This window comes from Rhinolophus ferrumequinum, chromosome X (assembly GCF_004115265.2).
Source record: "Rhinolophus ferrumequinum isolate MPI-CBG mRhiFer1 chromosome X, mRhiFer1_v1.p, whole genome shotgun sequence".
In the NCBI taxonomy this organism is placed as follows: Eukaryota; Metazoa; Chordata; class Mammalia; order Chiroptera; family Rhinolophidae; genus Rhinolophus; species Rhinolophus ferrumequinum.
The window spans coordinates 86,253,338-86,271,143 of NC_046284.1; the positions used below are offsets into that span (position 1 = coordinate 86,253,338).

The window sequence follows — 17,806 nt, forward strand, 5'->3', positions numbered from 1 at the left end:
GAGCTCTTTGTCATGTTAATTTTTTCTATTCTCTTTTTGTTCTCTATTTCATTTACTTCTGTTCTGATTTATATTTCCTTTCTTTTGCTGACCTTGGGTTTCATTTGTTTTTCTTTTTCTAGTTCTTTAAGGTGTAACGTGAGGTTATTCATTTGGAATTTTTCTTGTTTCTTGAGATAGGCCTGTAATGATATAAATTTCCCTCTTAAAACTGCTTTCGCTGCATCCCAAAAATTTTGGTAGGATGTATTTTCATTCTCATTTGTTTCTATGTATCTTTTGATCTCTCCTCTAATTTCTTCTTTGACCTGGTCGTTCTTTAAAAATATGTTGTTTAATCTCCATGTATTTGTGTTTTTTTCTGCTTTCTTTTTGCAGTTGATATCCAATTTCAAAGCAAGCCTTGTGATCAGAGAATATGCTTGGTATGATTTCAATCTTCTTAAATTTGCTGAGGCTGATTTTATGTCCCAATATATGGTCTATCCTTGAGAATGTTCCATGTACACTAGAAAAGAATGTATAGTCTGATGTTTTAGGATGAAGTGCTCTATTAATGTCAATTATATCCATTTCATCTAATGTGTCATTTAGGGCTGCTATTTCGTTATTTATTTTCTGTTTGGATGATCTATCCATAGCTGTCAGTGATGTATTTAGGTCCCCTAGTATAATTGTGTTTTGGTCAATTTCTCCCTTTATTTCTGTTCGTAGTTGCTTGGTATATTTTGGTGCTCCCTAATTGGGGGCATAAATATTGATGACTGTTATGTCTTCTTGTTGTATAGTCCACTTTACCATTATGAAATGTCCATCTTTGTCTCTTGTTACATTTTTCACCCTGAAGTCTGTTTCATCTGATATCAGTATGCCTACACGTAATTTTTCTCTGGATGCCATTTGCTTGGAGTGTCAATTTCCACCCTTTTACTTTGAGTCTGTGCTTGTCCTTGGAGCTGAGATGTGTCTCTTGGAGACAGCATATGGTTGGGTTTAGTTTTTTGATCCAATCTGCTACTCTGTGCCTTTTTATTGGTGAGTTGAGTCCATTTACATTTAAGGTGATTATTGATATGTGAGGATTTCCTGTCATTCTATCTTTAGTTTTCTGGTAAGGCTGTGTCTCCATTGTTTCTTTGCCTTTTTGTTGTTGTCTATTATTTCTGTATGGTGGTATTCTATGATGTTTCCCTCTGTTTCTTCTTTTATTACAGTATATATTTCAGTTCTGGATTTTTCTTGAGTGGTTACCTTTAAGTTTAAGTAAAAGAAAGTTTGATATTTAGAGTATTCCATTTTCTTTAGCACACTTACTTTCTCCATTCCCATATTCCGGTTCAGGCCTTTACTCTCCCCCATTTTATGTTTTGGTTGCCACAAATTGTCCCTGTTGATGGTGGTCGAATAGCCACCTTTAGTATTTCTTGTAGTGCAGGTCGTGTATTAGAAAATTCCCTCAGCTTCTGTATGTTGGGAACGGTCTTTATTCCTCCTTCATATCTAAAGGATATCTTTGCTGGATACATTATTCTTGGCTCATAATTTCTCTCTTTCAATAGTTTTAATATTTGGTTCCACTCCCTCCTGGCTTGTAGAGTTTCTGCTGAAAAATCTGATGATAATCTAATGGGCTTTCCTTTGTAGGTTACCATCTTCTTTTCCCTGGCCGTCTTGAGGATTCTTTCTTTGTCGTTGATTTTAGACAGCTTCAATACAATGTGCCTTGGAGAAGGCCTGTTGGGATTGAGGTAATTAGGTGTTCTATTTGCTTCTTGGATTCGAGGATCCAGTTCTGTCCACAAGTTTGGGAAGTTCTAATCAACAATTTGTTTGAATATATTCTCTGCTCCCTTCTCTCTTTCTTCTCCTTCTGGTATGCCCATTATTCTTATATTGCTCTTTCTGATGGAGAGTTCTTTCATTTCTTTTAAGTCTCAAGTCTCTTTCTTCTTCCATCTGTGTCATTTCCAGGTTTCTATCTTCGATTTCACTGATTCTTTCCTCCATCTGGTCAACTCTACTACCTAAGCTGGTTATTTCATTCTTAATTTCTTCTATTGAGTTCTTAATCTCCAGAAATTCTATTTAGTTCTTTTTTAAATTTCAATCTCTTTTGTAAAATGCTCGTGTTGTTCTTTGATTGCATTTCTGAGTTCATTAAACTGCCTTTCTGTGTTTTCTTGCATCTCGTTGAGTTTTTTCAGAACTGCAATCTTGAATTCTCTGTCGTTTAAGTCACATATTTCCATATCTTTAAGTTCCTTTTCTGGAGACTTTTCACTTTCTTTCTGAGCTGTCTTGTTGCCTTGGTTATTCATGGCAATTACTGATTTATTATTTCTCTTCCTAGACATCTACAGGAGTGGTTTCTGCAACAGGTTGATAGGAGGAGGTCTTTCTTTTGTTTTCCAGTACGTGTTGGTAGAGTGTCTTATTTTCTCTCCAACTGCAGCCCTTTTTTCTCTCTCACACGATAGTGCTATGTTTTCTCTGCACTATTCCAGCTTCTCACACAATGGGGGGATTCCCTGGGAGACAGGCTTCTCTCTGTTAATAGTTCGCTTGGGTCACAGGGCGCAGTGTCCGTGTGGGTGTGCGGAGAGCTTTTGAAGTTCCAAAGCTTTTCATGCATCAGATTCAGAGCCCGTCTGTTTCAGCAGTTCTGTTTACTCCTGCAGGGATCCGCCCAGATAGGTGGGGATAGGGGCGGGATAAGTTGTGAGAGGTGGCCCAGAACAATGTTGGCGACCATCACCACAGCCGGTCCTGCTTCCACAGCAACCTCTCCTTTGCCGGAACTAGTTGGGCTGCGAATCTGTGTCTGCGGTCCACAGTTCTCAGAACAGCAAATGTTCTGTTCTTTTGATCTTATTCTGCTACTGTTCGGCTTCTAGCCCCGGGCAGGTGGGGGCGGGGCGAGCTCTGGGAGGATGGGAGGGGGCGGCTAGTCTCAGTGCCTAAGGCTTCTGTTCTCTGCTTGGCAGTGAGGGCTTAAACCACCGTTTTCAGCTTTCTTCCCTCAGTCTTTGCTCTGAGATCTCTGCCGTGAGCGTTGGGTTCCGCCGTGTTATATGCTGCCCCCTCAGCCCTGCGGGCCATAAGCGGAGCCCTAGCAGTCCGAGTCCTTCCCTCTCCCGCAGCCGCGGTAGCTCCGGGATGCAGCGAGCTCGGAGCACTGAGCCGGATCTGCGTCCTGTGCCCGCCCGCGAGGCTCCATCTCTGCAGTTCTCCCTTCCCTCCTCCCCCGCTGGCGCGATTCGCCCTCCTTTCGGTGAATTCAGTAGTGGGCCTCTTCGTCTTGCCTGTCTGCTGTGCAGGGAGTCCTTTGTGGAGTTATTGTTGTTTGATTAGTTGTAAATTCCAGGGGAGCTTTGCAGAAGATCACCTCTCGCCGTCATTTTGATCGCCATCAGAAGTATTACAATTTTAATAGTTTTTTCCGTTCTTAAAATGTGTATACATTTTTTTTGGCACCGTGTGTGTGTGTGTGTGTGTGTGTGTGTGTGTTTATTTTCACAGTACCTAAAGTACAGCATAGGGAATATAGTCAATGGTATTGTAACAGCTATATATGATGTCAGAGGGGTAGTAGATTGGGGGAGAGGGATTATCACTGTGTGAGGGGTATAAATGTCTAATGATTACCTTGTATTGTATACCTGAAACTAATAAAAAAAATTTTAAATTAACAAGTTTTATTCTTCAGAAGACTAGCCACAAACTTGGAGAAACTATGTGTAAATTGCGGGACACATGAAAAACTCTCAAAACTCAATAAAAAAGAAAATTAAGGGTCGGCCCAGTGACTCAGGTGGATGGAGCGCCGTGCTCCTAATGCCGAGGTCGCCAGTTCGATTCCCACACGGGTCAGTGAGCTGCACCCTCTACAGCTAAGATTGTGAAGAACAACTCTCCCTGGAGCTGAGCTGCCCTGAGCAGCTGGAGGTTTGTGTGGGCTGCTATGTGCTGCCATGGGCTGCTTGTGTGCTGCCGTGGGCTACTGTGTGCCACCATGAGCAGCCGGTGGCCAGCGTGAGTGGCCGGCATCCAGTGTGAGTGGCCGGCAGCCAGCGAGAGGTGCCGTGAGCTGCTGTAAGCGGCCGACCAACGACTAGTGACCAACTGCCTCAGCAGGCGGGGTGGAGGGGGGAGCACAAGGCTCATAATACCAGCATGGGCCAGGGACCTGTGTCCTACACAACTAGACTGAGAAATAACGGCTTGAACCGGAATGTGGTGGGGGAGGCGGAAACAGGGGGGGGAAAAGTTAAGAACCCAATTTTAAAATGTATTCACACTTTACCAAAGAATATCTATAGATAGAAAATAGCACATGAAAAGGTGCTCAACATCATTAGGCATTAGGAACATTTTTTTAAACATATGGAGATACCCCCTATATCTATTCAATACAAGTAAAAAGACCAACCCTACCAAATGTTAGCAATGTTGTAGAGTAACTGGAAACTCATACTTCGCTAGTGGGAATATAAAATATACAACCACTTTTGGCAGTTTCTTAACAAGTTAAATATATACCTCCCATATTACCCAGTCATTCCACTCTCGGGTATATTCCTAAGATAAATGTAATAAATGTCCTTACAAAGACTTGTATATGAATATTCATAGCAGCTTTATTTGCAATAACCAAAAACTGGAAACAACCCAAATAGATACTACTCAACAATAAAAAGGAATTAACTCTTGATACATACAACAAACAACATGACTTAATCTCAAAATAATTATGCTGAGTGAAAGAAGCAAAACCAAAAAAGTACATACTTTATGACTTCATTTATTGAAAATTTTAGAAAATGAAAGCTAATTTATAATGGCAGAAAGTAAATCAGTGGTTAGGGCAGGGCGGAGTGGATTGGGCAGGATTATAAAGGAACAGAGGAAATCTTGGGAGGTGACGGATATGTTCACTTGTCATTTTGTGGGTGTATACATATGTTAAAATTTATCAAATTGTGTATTTTAAATATGTTCAGTTTATTATATGTCACTTATGACTTAATAAAGCTGTTGTTTATAAATCAGATCATATCACTTTCTTGCATCTAGAAAAGCTCAATGGAAATATATTGGTTACGGGAAATAACTTGTTCCATGATCAGACTCCAGACTCCTACTTTCACAAAATTATATTTTGTAACCACCTTCCTGACATATCACCCAGACTCCTCCATTTATATAGCTCAATTAGCTGTTCACTGAACTCACCATGTATTTTTCTGTCTCTACACCTATGCTCTTGTTTTTTTAGGAAAACGTTTCCCCCCACTCATCCTGCATCACGCTTTTCATTGTCCAACTTTGTGAAGCTTAAACTTACACTCCCAGGTAGAATTTATATTTCACTCCTTTGGATCCAGAATGTGCTCTGCACATCTTTCAGTCATGCTCCTTTTTAAACATCTTAGTGAGCTCATCTATTTAGTTGTATGCTTTCAAGTCTCTAAGTTTCTAGAAATCTAGAAGCTTACATAATACATCTTTGTGGCCACAGAACCTAGAATAATGTCTGGTATGTAATTGTTCAAGAAATGAGTTCCAGGTATTTTCTAAAAGAACTAGAAGATTTAAAGAGAAACTAATTTTATTCTCATTAGCAAAAATGGTTTACTGATTGAATTTAATACACAATAAATAGGAAAAATTTTCATTAGACATTTTTATCCTGTACAATGTTTGGTATAAATAGGTATTTAATAAGCATACCCATAAGAGATATCATGGTGAAAAAAACATTACAAACAACTTCCTATCTATCTTCTCCCCATCCCCCAGTGCTGACCATGTCACATTGAACAGGATTGTGTTGTTACAGGTCTCGGTGTCATTCGAGGATGTGACTGTAAACTTCAGCAGGGAGGAGTGGCAGCACTTGAAACCTGCTCGGAGACGCCTGTACCGGGATGTGACACTGGAGAACTACAGCCACCTGCTCTCCGTCGGTAAGCACAGCTGCCCTACGCATCTGCCAGGGGCCTCAGTGAGGCTATTTCCATTCTCAGCCGCTGAGTGCTCAGGGACATCTCAAGTGTGTGATGGTGTCGTCCTTGATTTGTCTACATTCTTCAGTCTCTGTGATTATTACTCTATTCCAGTGAAATGTGATTGTCTTTTTTTAAATATATTTTTCTTATTTTTCAATTAGAGTTGACATACAGTATTTTATTAGTTTCAGGTGTACACATAGTGATTAGATATTTACATAATTTATGAAGTGATCACCCTGATAAATCTAGTACCCATCTGACAACATTCATAGTTATTACAATATTATTGACTATATTCCTTATGCTCTACTCTACATCCTCATTACTATTTTGGAGCTGCCAATTTGTACTTTTTAATCCCTTTCCCCCCTTCTTTTATCCCCCCAAACCCCTTTCCATCTCCAATCATCAAAATATTCCCAGTATCTATGAGTTTGTTTCTGTTTCGTTCATTTTGTTCTTTAGATTCCACATATAAGTGAAATCATATGCCATATGTCTTTCTCTCTGACTTACTCCACTCAGCACAATACCCTCTAGGTCCATCCATGTCGTTGCAGATGGCAAGATTTCATTCCTTTTTATGGCTGAGTAATATTCTATTGTATATATGTACCACCTCTTCTTTATCCATTCACCCGCTGATGGACAAGTTTTGTTCTTCAGAAGACAAGGCACAAACTGGGAGAAACTATGTGTAAATTGCATTTATGATAAAGGACACATATGAAAAACTCTCAAAACTCAATAAATAAGAAAATTAAGACCCAATTTTAAAATGTATGCACACTTTACCAAAGAATATCTAGGTACCTGGGGATTTATCAGGGTGATCACTTCATAAATATTCTTTGGTAAAGTGTGCATACCCAGGCTGCCTCCACATCTTGGCTATTGTAAACAATGATGCAATGAACCTATGGATGCACATCTCCCTTCAAAGTAGTGTTTTGGATTTCTTTCGATAAATACCCAGAAGTGGGATTACTGGGTCATATTTGTCTCTTGTTATAGCCTTTGTTTTAAAGTCTATTTTGTCTGCTATAAGTATTACTACTCCAGTTTTTTGTATCTTTGTTTCCATTTTCATGAAATATCTTTTTCCATTCCTTTACTTTCAGTCTGTGAGTGTCTTTTGGTTTGAAGTGAGTCTCTTGTAAGCAGTATATATAAGGGTCTTGTTTTCTTATCCATTCAGCCACCCTATGTCTTTTGCTTAGAACATTTAATCCAGTTACATTGAAAGTAATTGTTGATAGACATGTAGTTATTGACATTTTATTATTCATATTTTCCGTCTTCTTCTTCTTCTAATTCTTCTTCTTCTTCTTCTCTTCCTTCTTTTTCTCCTTCTCCTCATCCTCCTTCTACTTCTCCTACACCTCCTCCTCCTTCTTCTTTTTAAAAAATTTCCTTTAACTTGTCTTATAATACTGGTTTGGTGTTGGTAAACTTCCTTAGCTTTTTCTTGTCTAGGAAGCTTGTTTACTGTTTACTGTTTTCAATTCTAAACGATAGCTTTGCTGGGTAGAGTAATCTTGGTTGTAGGTCCTTGCTTTTCATCACTTTGAATATTTCCTGCCAATCCCTGCGGGCCTACAGAGTTTCTTTCGAGAAATCAGCTGACAATCTGTGGGAGCTCTCTTGTACATAAATAACTGCTTTTCTCGTCCTGCTTTTAAGATTCTCTTTGTCTTTAACCTTTGGCATTTTAATTATGATATATCTTGGTGTGGGCATCTTTGGGTTCATCTTCATTGGGATTCTCTGCACTTTCTGGGCTTGTATGTCTATTTCCTTCACCAGGTTAGGGAAGTTTTCTGTCATTATTTCTTCAAAATGGGTTTTTAATTCCAAGCTCTCTGTCTTCTCCTTCTGGTACACCTATGATACAAATGTTGGTATGCTTGATGTTGTCCCAGGAATACATTAAACAGTCCTCTTTTTTTATTATTATTATTTTCTCTTTTTGCTGTTCTGATTGCTGTTTTCTGCTACCTTCTCTTCCAAATCACTAATTTAATCCTCTACTTCATCTAATCTGTTGATTCCCTCTAACGTGTTTTTCATTTCAGTTATTGTATTCTTCATTTATGACTCGTTTTTGGGTGTGTTTTCTATCCATTTTTGTGTTTCCTATCTGTTTGTTGAAGTTCCCACTGAGATCATTGAGCATCCTTATACCCAGTATTTTTTGTGTTTTTTTTTTCCTTTGGAGAAGTGTTTATTCAGATCCTTTGCACATTTTTAAATCGGGTTGTCTTTTTATTATTGGGTTGTAAGAGTTCTTCCAGCACTTTTTTTTTCCCAAGTCAAGTTGTTGTCCTTTCAGTCTTAGTTGTGGAGGACGCCGCTCAGCTCCAGGTCCAGTAGCCGTTGCTAGTTGCAGGGGCACAGCCCACCATCCCTTGTGTGAGTCGAAACCGGCAACCTTGTGGTTGAGAGCCCGCGCTCCAACCAACTGAGCCATCCGGGAGCTCAGTGGCAGCTCAGCTCAAGTTGCCGTGTTCAATCTTAGTTGCAGGGGGCGCTGCCCACCATCCCTTGCGGGACTCGAGGAATTGAACTGGCAACCTTGTGGTTGAGAGCCCACTGGCCCATGTGGGAATCGAACCGGCAGCCTTCAGATTTAGGAGCATGGAGCTCTAACCACCTGAGCCACCGGGCTGGCCCCAAGAGTTCTTTATATAAGTTCCTTATCAGATAGATGATTTGCAAATATTTTCTCCCATTCTTTGGGTTTTCTTTTCACTTTCTTGTTTTTTTTTTTAATTGTCTAAAAGCTGGACTTGCCTTTTTTTTTTTTTATAAATTTATAGGGGTGACAATTGTTAGTAAAATTACATAGATTTCAGGTGTACAATTCTGTATCACATCATCTATAAATTACATTGTGTGTTCACCACCCAGAGTCAGTTCTCCTTCCATCACCATATATTTGATCCCCCTTACCCTCATCTCCCACCCCCCACCCCCCTTACCCTCTGGTAACCACTAAACTATTGTCTGTCTTGTTTATGAGGTTTTTTTTTTCTTAGATGTTTATCATTTATATCCCTCACACTGTGGACCCCCCTCCCCTCATCCACTATTTCTCTGACATCGCACCGAGCCATCCCATTTCCAATATCTCCACTCCCAATGCTGTACTCTGCCTCTTGTAAAAGTATACATACCTATATATACATATATATATGTGTGTATATATATATATATATATATATATATATATATATAATATTATAGTTGGCATTCATTATTGTTCAGCTTGAGGTGTACAGTGCAGTGATCAGGCATCTACGTCTTCCCTGAGATGGTCTCCGAAATGGGACACATGTCTATCGGATACCCTACAAAATCTTTACAACATTATTGATTACGTTCCCCAGATTAATTTTCAAAACCCCGTGGCCATCTTGTGGTTACTGATTGTTTTCTTTTTTTTTTTTTTTTTTTTTTTTTTTTTTTTAATTTATTGGGGTGACAATTGTTAGTAGAATTACATAGATTTCAGTTGTGCAATTCTGAATCACATCATCCATAAATCACACTGTGTGTTCACCACCCAGAGACAGCTCCCCTTCCATCACCGTACATTTGATCCCCCTCACCCTCATCCCCCACCCCCCAACCCCCTTACGCTCTGGTAACCACCAAATTACGTTCCCCAGATTAATTTTCAAACCCCGTGGCCATCCTGTGGTCACCGACTGCCCTCCAATCCCCTCACCCTCCCCCCCACCCCCCACTCCCCCCGCCCATCTAGCAACCCTCAGTTTTTCCTCTTTGTCTCCAAAACTGTTTCTGATTAGTTCATTCACTTATTCTTTTCTTTAGATTCCGCATATAAGTGAGATCATATGGTACTTATCTTTCTCTGTCTGACTTATTTTACTTAACATAATGTTCTCTAGGTCCATCCATGTTGTTGCAAATGGTAAGATTTCTTTCTTCTTTATGGCTGCGTAGTACTCCATTGTATAAATGTACCACAGTTTCTTAATCCAGTCATCTATCGATGGGCATTTTGGTTGTTTCCATGTCTTAGCTATTGTGTATAGTGCTGCAATAAACATAGGAGTGCATAAAGATTTTTGAATTGGAGTTTTGGATTTCTCTGGATAGATACCTAGGAGTGGAATTACTGGATCATAGGGTAGTTCCATTTTCAGATTTTTAAGATACCTCCATACTGTTTTCCATAGTGTCTGCACCAATTTGCAATCCCACCAACAGTGCACAAGCGTTCCCATTTCTCCACATCCGCGCCACCACTTGTTGTTTGTTGATTTATTGATGATAGCCATTTTGACTGGGGTGAGGTGGTATCTCATTGTGGTTTTTATTTGCATTTCTCTGATGGTTAGTGAGGTTGAGCATTTCTTCATATGTCTGTTTGCCATCTGTATGTCCTTTTTAGAAAAATGTCTCTTCAAGGTCTCTGCCCATTTTTTAATTGGGTCGTTTGTTTTTTGGAGTTGAGTTGAGTGAATTTTTTATAGATTTGTGATATTAATCCCGTATCAGATATATCATTGGCAAGTATCTTTTCCCATTCAGTAGGATCCCTTTTTGTTTTATTGATGGTTTCCTTTGCTTTGAAAAAAACTTTTTAGTTTGGTGTAATCCCACCTGTTTATTTTTTCTCTTACTTCCCTCGCGCAAGGGGATATATCAGTAAAAATCTTACTCCAGGTAATGTCTGTGAAGTTTCTTCCTATATTTTCTTCTAGGTATTTTATGGTTTCAGATCTTACATTTAAGTCTTCAAGCCATTTTGAATTTATTTTTGTATATGGTGTAAGGAGGTGGTCCAACTTCATTTTTTTGCATGTGTCTGTCCAGGTTTCCCAGCACCATTTATTGAATAGACTGTCATTACCCCATCGTACATTCTTGCTTCCATTGTCGTAGATTGAATGGCCATATAGGCATGGATTTATTTCTGGACTCTCTATTCTGTTCCATTGATCTATGTGTCTGTTTTTATGCCAGTACCATGCTGTTTTGATTACTGTAGCCTTGTAGTATAATTTGATGTCAGGTATTGTTATACCTCCCACTTTGTTCTTTTTTTTTTTTTCCACTAAATAAATTTTAAGTTTTATTTTTTTTTATTTTTTATTTTTTTGTGTGTGTGTGTGTTTTTTTTTGTTTTTTTTTTTAATTTATTTTTAATTTATTGGGGTGACAATTGTTAGTAGAATTACATAGATTTCAGTTGTGCAATTCTGTATCACATCATCCATAAATCACACTGTGTGTTCACCACCCAGAGTCAGCTCCCCTTCCATCACCGTACATTTGATCCCCCTCACCCTCATCCCCCACCCCCCATCCCCCTTACGCTCTGGTAACCACCAAATTACGTTCCCCAGATTAATTTTCAAACCCCGTGGCCATCCTGTGGTCACCGACTGCCCTCCAATCCCCTCACCCTCCCCCCCACCCCCCACTCCCCCCGCCCATCTAGCAACCCTCAGTTTTTCCTCATTGTCTCCCAAACAGTTTCTGATTAGTTCATTCACTTATTCTTTTCTTTAGAATCCGCAAATAAGTGAGATCATATGGAACTTATCTTTCTCTGTCTGACTTATTTCACTTAACATAATGTTCTCTAGATCCATCCATGTTGTTGCAAATGGTAAGATTTCTTTCTTCCTTATGGCTGCATAATACTCCATTGTATAAATGTACCACAGTTTCTTAATCCAGTCATCTACCGATGGGCATTTTGGTTGTTTCCATGTCTTAGCTATTGTGTATAGTGCTGCAATAAACATAGGAGTGCATAGAGATTTTTGAATTGAAGTTCTGGATTTCTCCGGATAGATACCTAGGAGTGGAATTACTGGATCATAAGGTAGTTCCATTTTCAGAATTTTGAGATACCTCCATACTGTTTTCCATAGCGGCTGCACCAGTCTGCAATCCCACCAACAGTGCACAAGCGTTCCCTTTTCTCCACATCCGCGCCAGCACTTGTTGTTTGTTGATTTATTGATGATAGCCATTCTGACTGGGGTGAGGTGGTATCTCATTGTGGTTTTTATTTGCATTTCTCTGATGGTTAGTGAGGTTGAGCATTTCTTCATATGTCTGTTTGCCATCTGTATGTCCTTTTCAGAAAAATGTCTCTTCAAGTCCTCTGCCCATTTTTTAATTGGATCGTTTGTTTTTTTGGAGTTGGGTTGAGTAAGTTTTCCATAGATTTGTGATATTAATCCCTTATCAGATATATCATTGGCAAATATCTTTTCCCATTCAGTAGGATCCCTTCTTGTTTTATTGATGGTTTCCTTTGCTGTGAAAAAACTTTTTAGTTTGATATAATCCCACATGTTTATTTTTTCTCTTAGTTCCCTCGAGCGAGGGTGTATATCAGTAAAAATCTTACTCCGGGTAATGTCTGAGAAGTTTCTTCCTATATTTTCTTCTAGGTATTTTATGGTTTCAGATCTTACATTTAAGTCTTTAAGCCATTTTGAATTTATTTTTGTATATGGTGTAAGGAGGTGGTCCAACTTCATTTTTTTGCATGTGTCCGTCCAGGTTTCCCAGCACCATTTATTGAATAGACTGTCATTACTCCATCGTACATTCTTGCTTCCATTGTCGTAGATTAAATGGCCATATAGGCGTGGATTTATTTCTGGACTCTCTATTCTGTTCCATTGATCTATGTGTCTGTTTTTATGCCAGTACCATGCTGTTTTGATTACTGTAGCCTTGTAGTATAATTTGAAGTCAGGTATTGTTATACCTCCCACTTTGTTCTTATTTCTCAAGATTGCCGAGGCTATACGGGGTCTTTCATCGTCCCATATAAATTTTAGGATTATATGTTCTATTTCTGTGAAAAACGTCGTTGGTAGTTTGATAGGAATTGCGTTGAATATGTATATTGCCTTAGGCAGTATGGACATTTTAACTATATTAATTCTTCCTATCCATGAGCATGGTATATGTTTCCATCTATTTATATCTTCTTTCATTCCTTTCTTCAGTGTCTTATAATTTTCTGAGTACAGATCTTTTACTTCTTTGGTTAAATTTATTCCCAGGTGTTTTATAGTCTTTGGAGCGATTGTAAATGGGATTTTTTTTTAATTTCTCCTTCTGATGTTTTATTATTGGTATATACAAATGCAACTGATTTCTGAATATTAATTTTGTATCCTGCTACTTTACTAAATTCATCTATCAGCTCTAATAGCTTCTTGGTGGAGTCTTTAGGGTTCTCTATATATAGTATCATATCATCTGCATATAATGATAATTTTACTTCCTCCTCACCAATTTGGGTGCCTTTTATTTCTTTTTCTTGTCTGATTGCTGTGGCTAGAGCTTCCAGCACTATGTTGAATAGAAGCGGAGATAGTGGGCAACCTTGCCTTGTTCCTGATCTTAGGGGGAACGGTTTTAGCTTTTCCCCATTGAGTAGGATGTTAGCTGTGGGTTTGTCATATATGGCCTTTATTATGTTGAGATATGATCCCTCTATTCCCACTTTCTTAAGGGTTTTCATCATAAATGGCTGTTGGATTTTATCAAATGCTTTTTCTGCATCTATTGATATGATCATGTGATTTTTATTTTTCATTTTGTTAATGTGGTGTATCACATTAATTGATTTGCGGATGTTGAACCACCCTTGCATACCAGGGATGAATCCCACTTGATCATGGTGTATGATCTTTTTAATGTATTGCTGAATTCTGTTTGCTAATATTTTGTTGAGGATTTTTGCATCTATGTTCATTAGAGATATCGGCCTGTAGTTTTCTTTTTTTGTGGTGTCTTTGTCTGATTTTGGGGTCAGGGTGATAGTGGCTTCGTAAAAAGTGTTTGGGAGTCTTCCCTCCTTCTGGATTTTTTGGAAGAGCTTGAGGAGAATAGGTGATAATTCTTTTTTGAACGTTTTGTAAAATTCACCTGTAAAGCCATCTGGTCCAGGGCTTTTGTTTGTTGGGAGATTGTTGATTACTGATTCAATTTCCCTGGTGGTAATCAGTCTATTCAGGTTTTCTGTTTCTTCTTGAGTTAGCCTTGGAAGGTTGTACGCCTCTAGAAAATTGTCCATTTCTTCCAAATTGTCAAATTTGTTGGCATATAGTTGCTCATAGTAACTTCTTAAAACTTTTTGTATTTCTGCAGTGTCCGTTGTCACTTCTCCTCTTTCATTTCTGATTTTATTAATTTGGGTCCTCTCTTTTTTTTAATGAGTCTGGCTAAAGGTTTGTCGATTTCGTTTATCTTCTCTAAGAACCAACTCTTGGATTCATTGATCTTTTGTATTGTTTTTCTGGTTTCTATTTCATTTATTTCAGCTCTGATCTTTATTATCTCCTTCCTTGTGCTCCCTTTGGGCTTATTTTGCTGTTCTTTTTCCAAATCCCTTAAGTGTGAAGATAAACTGTTGATTAGTGATGTTTCTTGTTTCTTTAAGTAGGCCTGCAAAGCTATGAATTTCCCTCTTAGGAGTGCTTTCGTGGCATCCCATAGATTTTGGGTCATGGTGTTTTCATTTTCGTTTGTCTCGAGATATCTTTTGATTTCTTCCTTGATCTCCTGCTTGACCCATTCATTATTTAGTAATAAGTTATTCAGCCTCCATGAATTGGTGTGTCTTCCAGTTTTTTTCCTGTAGTTCATTTCTAATTTCATAGCATTGTGATCAGAGAAGACAATTGGTATGATTTCAATTTTCTTAAATTTATCAAGACTTGTTTTGTGGCCTAACATATGGTCTATCTTGGAAAATGTTCCATGTGCGCTTGAGAAAAACGTGTATTTTGCAGCATTGGGGTGAAATGTTCTGAAAATATCGATTAAATCCAAGTGGTCCAATGTATCATTTAAGGCTGTTGTTTCCATATTGATTTTCTGTCTGGAAGACCTGTCCCTTGTTGTCAGTGGTGTGTTGAAGTCCCCTACTATGATAGTGTTACTGTTGATCTCTGCCTTTATGTTAGTCAGTACCTGTTTTATATATTTAGGTGCTCCTATGTTGGGTGCATAGATGTTTACTAGGGTTATGTCCTCTTGTCGGATCGATCCCTTTATTATTATATAGTGCCCATCTTTATCTTTTAATATGTTCTTCATTTTAAAGTCTATTTTGTCAGATATAAGTATTGCAATTCCAGCTTTTTTCTCGTTTCCATTTGCATGAAATGTCTTACTCCAACCCTTCACTTTCAGCCTGTGTGTGTCTTTTGATCTGAGGTGAGTCTCTTGTATACAGCATATACAAGGGTCTTGCTTTCTTATCCTCTCAGCCACCCTATGTCTCTTGATTGGAGCATTTAATCCATTTACATTTAAAGTGATTATTGATAGGTACATAGCTATTGCCATTTTTAAATTTGTAATTAGGTTGTTTTGATCTTTCTTCTATTTACAGAAGTCCTTTTAGTATTTCTTGCAATGCTGGCTTGGTGGTAATAAATTCCTTTAGTTTATTTTTTTCTGGAAAGCTCTTTATCTCTCCATCAACTTTAAATGATAGCCTTGCTGGATAAAGCAATCTAGGTTGTAGGCCTTTGCTTTCCATCACTTTGAGTATCTCCTGCCACTCCCTCCTGGCCTTCAATGTTTCTGTAGAAAAGTCATTTGATAGTCTTATGGGAGTTCCCTTGTATGTAACCCTCTGTCTTTCTCTTGCTGCTTTTAGGATTCTCTCTTTGTCTTTAAGCTTTGCCATTTTAACTATAATGTGTCTTGGTGTGGACCTGTTTGGGTTTATCCTGGTTGGAACTCTCTGCACTTCCTGGGCTTGTATGTTGGTTTCCTTCATCAGGTTGGGGAAGTTTTCGGACATTATTATTTCAAATATGTTCTCAATCCCTTGCTTCCTCTCTTCACCTTCTGGTATTCCTATGATGCGCATGTTGTTGTGCTTGATGTTATCCCAGAGGTCTCTTAAGCCATCCTCATTGTTTTTTATTCTTTTTTCTTTCTGTTGTTCCGTTTGGGTGATCTCTGCTACCTTGTCTTCTAAGTCGCTGATTCGATCCTCTGCTTCATCTAACCTGCTGGTAATTCCTTCAAGTGAGTTCTTAATTTCGGTAATTGTGTTCTTTAGTTCTAACTGGTTGTTCGTTATGATTTCTACATCCTTCTTTATGTCTTCTCTAAGCTCCTTAAACATTCTTATCACCACTGTTCTGAAGTCTTTGTCTCTGAAAGGTTGGTTATGTCTGCTTCGTTTGGTTCCAGTTGTGGAGTTTTCTTTTGTTCTTTTATTTGGGACGTGTATCTTTGTTTCCCCATTCTGGCTGACTCTCTGTGTTTGCTTTGATGTATTAGGTAGATCCCCTAGAGTTCTTAGGTCTTGCTAGGTTATCTTATGTAGTATGTGTCCTTTATATTTGACTTGCACTACTTCGTTCTTCTCCTCTGCGTGTGCTCCAAAGGTGACTCTTGTGTTGTGTATATTGTCCTGTTCAAGAAGATCTTTAATTGCTTTTTGCTTGTGAGTAGGTGGGGTTAACTCCTAGGCTGACTCGTTGTGAGACTTGGCTCTGCCCACTACAGGGCGTTCTGCTGCGTGAGGGTTGACCACTTAAATGTGGTTTGGCCTCTATGGGCTCTAGTGCCTGCAGAGAATTCCCTCTGGGTGTGTGACTTGTAGGTCAAACCCAGTAGTACTCTGGTTTGGTCTGGAGTTGGCCTCTGGATATGTTGAATCTTGTGCCTCTTAAGCTGGACCCTGGTAGGGCAGTTTCAGAACAAAGCAAATCACCAAGCACAACAACAACAACAAAGAAAAAAATCAAGTACATTCACATGTAAAAACACCCGATAACCCCTACTCGACACAGGCAAAGATATCAAAGATATAAAGACAAAGCAAAACAAAACAAAGCAAAGCAAAACAAAAAGCAGCGCCAGTCTTGGCTTAAGCCCACCAAGTAATGTCCAGGTTGTCCTCTGCTGTACCAAAGAGCCCGCTGCTTATTGTGCAGGCAGAACCGGTCACCTGGTGCCCAGAGTGACTTTGGGACTGTAGATTTAAATGCGTGGGCCTGAGGGGTCTGGATGATAGTTTTTACAAAGTCAGCGAAGTTTCTGCCCTTGCCTGCACATATGCACACTGAGAGTAGCACCACCAGCCCCGTGTACAGTACTCCTGAGTCTTAGGGCACTTCTTCAGTGTGTGTGTGTATGGGGGGGGGGGGTGCGGGCGGGAGATTTCTGAGCTGCTGAAAGCCCAGAGCTGCGTCTGCCTTACTGCTGATCCCTGGGAGTGTCTCTGCAATTGCACTTGCCCCGCCCTAAGCAGGCCAGAAAGGGTGGGGGCTGGGGATGGAGGGGTCTTCTCTCTCCCAGCCCAGCCGCGCGTCACCCTCTTCCCGCAGGCCAGAAAAGGTGGTGGCTGGGGGTGGAGGAGTCTCTTCTCTCCTAGCCCAGCTAAAATCACACTCTTCCCGGCCTCTTCCCTGGGTCAGGGCTGCCTGTCAGGCTTCCCAGAGCCTGAGCACTACTACGGCTCCTCTGTAATCTGACACTACTCCTCCATTCAGGGACCAGTTTAAGTCTCTGGAAGGGCAGGGGTAGGATTGGAAGAGCGGGGGGAGGGGCCCAGGTATGGAGTCTGTGTTCTTTGTCAGCCCTAGGGCCCACTGGCCGCCCTCCTGGCGGGAGAAATCAGCCATGGGACGCAGGGAAAGAGCCCACCTACTTGTCTCTGTGCTCTCCGTTCTGCCCTGGGATCCCGTGTGTGCCCGGAACTGCGGGTGCCACTGCGGTTTTCGCCGCCGCCGCTGCCGCCGGCCGGGACCCCGCCGCGG

At 39.8% G+C, this 17,806-nt stretch overlaps 1 protein-coding gene across 1 annotated transcript in view; it reads left to right on the forward strand.

Annotated features, from left to right (window-relative positions):
- Positions 1-17,806, forward strand: part of UXT (ubiquitously expressed prefoldin like chaperone) — an 89,140-nt gene that overhangs the window by 5,070 nt on the left and 66,264 nt on the right. Inside the window, exon 2 of the mRNA XM_033111320.1 lies at positions 5,840-5,966. The gene's annotated coding sequence lies outside the window, so the exon portion shown is untranslated. The remainder of the gene's footprint in view (positions 1-5,839; positions 5,967-17,806) is intronic.